Raw genomic sequence first — 7,641 nt, 5'->3', positions numbered from 1 at the left:
TTTCAGTTTAAAATTTCTCAACTAGCCTCCCATAATAACCCTGGCAAAATGATCACCATTTACTTAGACCTAAAAATTGTCCTCCTCACCCCCAACCCAAGTAAAAGCAGTGGATGTAAGTTCTATTGCTAAAGGCTTGCAGCAATGTACCGATGACCAATTTTCATGTGCCTTGAAAAGTAACCAGAGAGTAACCACAATCTCCTTCCCCTTTATGATCCCAGAGTTTTTAGAAAGCTTTTCCTCTGCACAAATGCTGGTGGTTCTTGAATCTGATATTTTTCCAGCCAGAACTGTCCATGTTAGTCTTGTTATTTTTCTTTTAGGATGATTTTAATAGACCATCTTATGTCTGTCATGTCAAAGACAATTTTATATCTCCAACTGGACTCGCATCAACAGTGGAAATTTCCTAAAATAAGGAAATACCCAAATACAATAGCAGGTTGTTATCCCATGTGAGAAGTTGGAGGTTGTAGACATGACCATCAAGGTGCATCATTGAGTTCTGAATGATTTAACTCTTAAATTTTATGGTCAAAGCCAGTCCTAATAGTGAAAATAAATCTATCAGGTTTGTATCAGTCAGAGATCAACTGGAAGTAGAACCAGTGAGAAAGGGAGGGACAGAGAGAGGAGGTTCACATAATACAAGGAATTGTCTCCTCTGATGGTTATAGAAACTGAATAAGCAAGTCTGAGAACAGTAGGGCAGTTAGGAAGGGAAACACAAGTAGGCTGGAACCAAAGTTATTCAGACTAGGTTGATGTCCACAGGCAGTTGGGACAATGAGAAAAAAGACCCACTCCCACTTGCTGTTTGGAATTTTCTCCACGGAGTCTCTAAAACTTCCTTTAAAGACCTCCTGGTGATTAAGTCAAGTGTACCTGGATAATCTTGCCATTTAGATTAAATATCAGAAAATTAACACCCACATGTCTCTTCACAGCAGCACTGTATTCATATTTATTTAAATAACTACCAGGGATGTGTTTGCTCCAAGATGTCTGCCTTAATCCCTATTAGTTTAGCAAGGCCAGGTTGACACACCAGAAAACCACTACAAGGCTGTATGATATTCATCATTCTGTAAAAAAGATAAAAAATATTAAAATTTAACTCATTATAAGCTTAGTGCCTGGGATCGCTTACCCAGAGAATGACCTGCATTTACAGTCTATATCTCAATAAATGCATCATTTTTGTAAGCATTTCTTATTGCAATGCTAATAATATGGTAATGCTAATATTGATAATACCCAGAATATTGGTATCACTTTGACTGATATCAGTGCCTTTAAGTATTTAATTTTATATTTTGCAGTACATGAATTTTTTTCTGGTGGTTGTTGTTAATTTGATGCATTGGTTTCAAAAACGGTAACAAATCACTTCACTAACAAACAAACACTGAGGTATCAGAGACTAAACATTTATTTTTAAAAAAATCTTCACTTCTGTAATATGCTGAATAAGATACATGTTTTCTTAAATTATTCTTTATATTGTAGAACATTCAAGCATGTTATTCATCTGTTAGCAATTAAAAGCAGTGTTAGAGGAGTTCCATCATAGCGCAGTGGTTAACGAATCCGACTAGGAACCACGAGGTTTCGGGTTCAGTCCCTGGCCTTGTTCAGTGGGTTAAGGACCTGGCGATGCTGTCAACTGTGGTGTAGGTCGCAGACGCGGCTCAGATTCTGCGTTGCTGTGGCTGTGATGTAGGCCGACGGCTACGGCTCCGATTAGACCCCTAGCCTGGGAACCTGCATAGGCCATGGGAAGTGACCCTAGAAAAGGCAAAAAGACAAAAAAAGGGGGAAAAAACAATGTTAGAAAATATATCTTTGAGTATATCCTTTTTGTGTGAAATTCTACCTGAAAAATTTCTTGAGAGGTTGCTGGCTAAAGGAATTTGTGAATGTGGAGTTCCCACTGTGGCTCAGCAGGTTAAGAACCTAACACAGTATCTATAAGGATGTGGGTTTGATCCCTGGCCTTGCCCAGTGGGTTAAAGATCCAGCGTTGCTACACTTGTGGTGTAGGTCTCAGATGAAAACTCCTTTCCTGTGTGGCTGTGAAATAGGCCAGCCTCTGCAACTCTGATTCAGCCCCTAGCTTGGGAACTTCCATATGCAACAGGTGGGGCCTTAAAAAGAAAAAAAATGGTTTAAAAGATAATAGTGATCATTGGGGGCGGGGGAAGACTGGGATTTCCCATCATGGCACAGAAGAAATGAATTAGACTAAATTTTGATAAAGTACAATCTTTCTATTTTTAAAATTTTGCTCCTTGTGCTTTTGGTGTCACATCTAAGAATCCATTACCAAGCTGAGTCCTAGGTTTCTTTTCTTTTTCTTTTTCTTGTCTTTTTAGGGCTGCACCCATGGCATATGGAAGTTCCCAGGATAGGGGTTGAATCAGAGCCACATCTGCGACCTCCAGCACAGCTCACAGCAAGTTCTAGATTTCTTGGGGGAAGTTTTTCCCTGGCCTTGATGCCCCCACTTCTCACTGGTCTGATGCTGCCCCCCAGTGTCCACATGCCTGACCATGTGGTGGCATCTACACTGACTGTGCATTTGCATTCGTTCCACCTGGTTCTTCTCCCAGGGCTACCCTGCACTCCTGACTCACTTGGCCCATGGCAGCCCTGCCAGCTGTAGGTGCAATGTAGGACAGCTCCAGAATGGTGGAGGGGCCTTGATGGACACCTAGGTTCACACTGCCTCTGCTCTGCCTCCTTTGGGGCTGCAGGTGCATGTCAAGTTGGATGCCGTGTCACCCTCCCATCAGGAAAAGGGCTTTATGGGTGGAAGTCAGCTGTGAGCAAATGTTGTCTCATTGTATGGCTGACTTCACTTAGCATGATAGTTTCTAGGTGCATCCATGCTGCTAAAAATGCTGGTATTTCGTTCTTTTTGATGGCTTAGTAATATCCCATTGTGTATATGTACCACATCTTCTGGATCCACTCCTCTGTCGATGGACATGTACGTTGTTTCCATGTCTTGGCTATTGCAAATAGTGCTGCAATGAACATTGGAGTACATGTGTCTTTGCGAGTCGTGGTTTTCTCTGGGTAGATGCCCAGGAGTGGGATTGCTGGGTCAAATGGTAGTTCTATGTTTAGTTTTCTGAGGAATCTCCATACTGCTTTCCACAGTGGTTGCACCAATTTACAATCCCACCAACAGTGTCATAGGGTTCCTTTTTCTCCACACCCTCTCCAGCACTTATTGTTTGTAGACTTTTGGATGATGGCCATTCTGGCTGGTGTAAGGTGGTACCTCAGAGTGGTTTTGAGTTGCATCTCTCTAATAATGAGTGATGTTGAACTTCCTTTCATGTGTTTCTTGGCCATCTGTATGTGTTCTTTGGAGAACTGTCTGTTTAGATTTTCTGCCCATTTTTGGATGGGGTTGTTTGTTTTTTTGGTATGGAGCTGCAGAAGGTGTTTATAAATTTTGGAGATGAATCCCTTGTCAGTTGATTCACTTGCAAAGATTTTCTCCCATTCTGTGGGTTATCTTTTCATTTTGTTTAGGGTTTCCTTTGCTGTGCAGAAACTTTTAAGTTTGATCAGGTCCCATTTGTTTATTTTTGTTTTTACCGTCATCACTCTAAGAGGTGGATCTGAGAAGATGTTGCTCTCGTTTATGTCAGAGAATGTTTGGCCTATGTTTTCCTCTAAGAGTTTTATAGTGTCTGATCTTATACATAGGTCTTTAATCCATTTTGAGTTTATTTTTGAGTATGGTGTTCGGGAGTGTTCTCATTTCATTCTTTTCCATGTGGCTGTCCAGTTTTCCCAGCACCACTTATTGACAGAGCTGTCTTTTCTCCATAGTATATTCTTGCCTCCTTTGTCATAGATTAGTTGGCTGTAGGTGCATGGGTTTAATTCTGGACTTTCTATCCTGTTCCACTGATCTATATTTCTGTCTTTGTGCCAGTACCATATAGTTTTGATGACTGTTGCTTTGTAGTATCACCTGAAGCATGGGAGCCTGATTTCTCAAGCTCCATTTTTCTTTTTCAGGATGTCTTTGGCTATTCTGGGTCTTCTGTGCTTCCAAACAAGCTTTAAAATATTTTGTTTGAGTTCTGTGAAAAAGGTCCTTGGTAATTTGACAGGGATTGCATTGAATCTGTAGATTGCCTTAGGTAATATAGTCATTGTGATAATATTAACTCTTCCAATCCACGAGCATGGTGTATCTTTCCATCTATTTGTGTCATCTTTGATTTCTTTCATCAGTGGCCTGTAGTTTTCAGAGTACAGGTCTTTTGTCTCTTTAGGTAGGTTTACTCCTAGGTATTTTATTCTTTTGGATGTGGTGATAAACGGGATTGTTCCCTAATTTCCCTTTCTGCCCTTTCATTGTTAGTGTATAGAAATGCCATCGATTTCTGTGTATTGATTTTGTATCCTGTGACTTTGCCAAATTCGTGGATGAGCTCTAACAGTTTTCTGGTAGAGTCTTTAGGATTTTCTAGGTATAGTATCATGTCATCTGCAAATAGTGATAGTTTTACTTCTTCCTTTCCAATTTGGATTCCTTTTATTTCTTTTACCTCTCTGATTGCCATGGCTAGGACTTCCAAAACAATGTTGAAGAGTAGTGGTGAGAACCGACATCCTTTTCTTGTTCCTGATTTCAGGGGGAATTCTTTCATCTTTTCTCCATTGAGAATGATGTTCACTGTGGGTTTGACATTTATGGCCTTTATTATGTTGAGTTAGGTTCCCTCTCTACCCACTTTCTGAAGGGTTTTTATCAGAAATGGGTGTTGGATTTTGTCAAAGGCTTTTTCTGCATCTATTGAGAGGATCATATGGTTTTTCTTCTTCAGTTTGTTAACGTGGTGTATCACACTGATGGATTTGCAGATATTGAAGAACTCTTGCATCCCTGGGATAAATTCCACTTGATCATGATGTAGAATCCTTTTAATGTATTGTTGGATGCAGTTTGCTAGGATTTTGTTGAGGATTTCTGCATCAATGTTCATCAGTGAAATTGGCCTGTAGTTTTCTTTTTTTGTGGAATCGTTTTCGGGTTTTGGATCAGGGTGATGGTGGCCTCATAGAATGAATTTGGGAGTGTCCCTTCCCCTGCAATTTTTTGAAATAGTTTCAGAAGGATAAGTGCTAGCTCTTCTCTAAATATTTGACAGAATGCGCTTGTGAAGCCATCTGGTCCTGGACTTTTGTTTGTTGGAAGTTTTTTAATCACAGTTTTAATTTCGGTTCTTGTGATTGGTCCATTCATCTTTTCTATTTCATCTTGGTTTAGTCTTGGAAGATTGTACTTTTCTAAGAATTTGTCCATTTCTTCTAGGTTTTCCATTTTATTGGCATATAGTTGCATGTAGTAGTCTCTTATGTTTCTTTGTATTTCTGTGATGTCTGTTGTTACTTCTCCTTTTTCATTTCTAATTTTATTGATTTGGGTCCTCTCTCTTTTTTGCTTGATAAGTCTGGCTAGGGGTTTATCAATTTTGTTGATCTTTTCTAAGAACCAGCTTTTCATTTCATTGATCTTTTCTATGGTTTTCTTTTTTTTCTATTTCATTGATTTCTTCTCTGATCTTTATGATTTCTTTCCTTATGGTAACTTTAGGTCTTGTCTGTTCTCTCTCTGGATGCTTTAGATGTAAAGTTAGCTTGTTTATTTGAGCTTTTTCTTGTTTCCTGAGGTGGGCTTGTATTGCTCTAAACTTTCCTCTTAGAACGGCTTTTGCTGCATCCTATAAGTTTTGGGGTGTTGTATCTTTGTTGCCATTTGCTTCTAGGTATGCTTTAATTTCCTCTTTGATTTCTTCAGTGATCCATTGGTTGTTTAGTAGCATGTTGTTGAGTCTCCACGTGTTTGTGTTTTTTGCAGTGTTTTTCTTGTTGTTGATTTCCAGTCGTTAGCGTTGTGGTAGGAAAAGATGCTTGATATGATTTCAATTTTCTTAAAGTTACCGAGGTTGGATTTTTAGCCCAGGATGTGATCAATCTTAGAGAATGTTCCATGTGCACTTGAGAAGAATGTGTATTCTGTTGCTTTTGGATGAAATGCCCTATAAATATCTATTAAGTCCATCTGGTTTAATGCATCATTCAGGGCCTGTGTTTCCTTATTGATTTTCTGTCTGGATGATCTGTCCATTGTTGTACGTGGGATGTTATTCCCCCATTATGATTGTGTTATTGTTGATTTGTCCTTTTAAGGTTGTTAGCAGTTGCCTTATATATTGCGATGAACGTATGTTGGGTGCATAGATATTTAAAATTGTTATATCTTCTTCTTGGATTGATCCTTTGATCATTATGTAATGTCCTTCTTTGTCCCTGAAAATATTCTTCATTTTAAAGTCTATTTTGTCTGATATGAGTATTGCTACTCCAGCTTTCTTTTGATCCCCGTTTGCGTGTAAGATTTTCTTCCATCCTCTCACTTTCAATTTGTATGTGTCCCTAGAAGTGAAGCAGGTCTCTTTAAGACAGCACATATATGGGTCTTTTTTTTTTTTTTTTTGTATTCATTCAGCCAGTGTATGTCTTTTGGTTGGGGTGTTTAGTCCATTAACATTTAAGGTAATGATTGATATGTATGTTCTTATTGCCATTCTATTAATTGCTTTGGATTTGTTTTTGTTGCTCTTTTTTCTTTCCTTCTTCTCTTGTTCTGTCCTCTTCTGGTTTGATGACTATCTGTAGTGTTGTATTTGACTTGATTTTTCTTTATGTATCAATTGTAGATTTTTGGTTTGCAGTCATTTGAGGTTTTGATATAAGTGTCTATATGTATATGAGATTGTTTTAAGTTGTTGTTCTCCTAATTGCAAGTTCATCTCCAGTGTCCTGCATTTGTACCCACCTCTTCCCATGATGTCTAATTTTGGTGGTATAATTGTGCATGGATGATTTTGTATTTTACTGTACAATTTTACATGGATGATTTTGTATTTTACTCACCTTGGCAGGTGAGCCTTGTCATTTGTGGAATTTTTATTTCCTGTTGCTGTCTTTTCCTTTTTGCCTAGAGAAGTTCCTTTAGTATTTGTTGTAAGGCTGGTTTAGTGTTACTGAATTCTCTCAGCTTTTGCTTATCTGTGAAGCTTTTGATTTCTCCTTCAAATCTGAACGAGAGCCTTGCTATGTAGAGTAATCTTGGTTGGAGGTTTTTTCCCTTGATCATGTTAAGTATATAATGCCACACCCTTCTGGCCTGCAGAGTTTCAGCTGAAAAAATCTGCCGATAACCTTATCGGGGTTCCCTGTATGTTATTTGTTTCTTTTCCCTAGCTGCTTTCAAGATTTTCTCTTTGTCTTTTATTTTGATCCGTTTGATTAATATATGTCTTGGGGTGTTCCTCCTTGGGTTTGTTTTATATGGTACTCGTTGTGCTTCCTGGATTTGAGTGAGTGATTCCTTTCCCATATCAGGGAAGTTTTCAGCTATTATCGTTTGGAAAATTTTTTTCTGTCCCCTTCTCTCTCTCTTCTCCTTCTGGCACCCCTATAATATGGATGTTGGTGAGTTTAGCATTGTCCCAGAGTTCTCCAAGACTCTCTTCATTTGTTTTCAATCTTTATTCTCTTTTCTGTTCTGCATCCATAATTTCCACTAATCTGTCCTCCACC

The sequence above is a fragment of the Phacochoerus africanus genome, chromosome 2 (assembly GCF_016906955.1).
Source record: "Phacochoerus africanus isolate WHEZ1 chromosome 2, ROS_Pafr_v1, whole genome shotgun sequence".
Classification (NCBI taxonomy): Eukaryota; Metazoa; Chordata; class Mammalia; order Artiodactyla; family Suidae; genus Phacochoerus; species Phacochoerus africanus.
The sequence above is the reverse complement of the archived record's forward strand: the minus strand, read 5'-3'. Positions refer to the sequence as shown.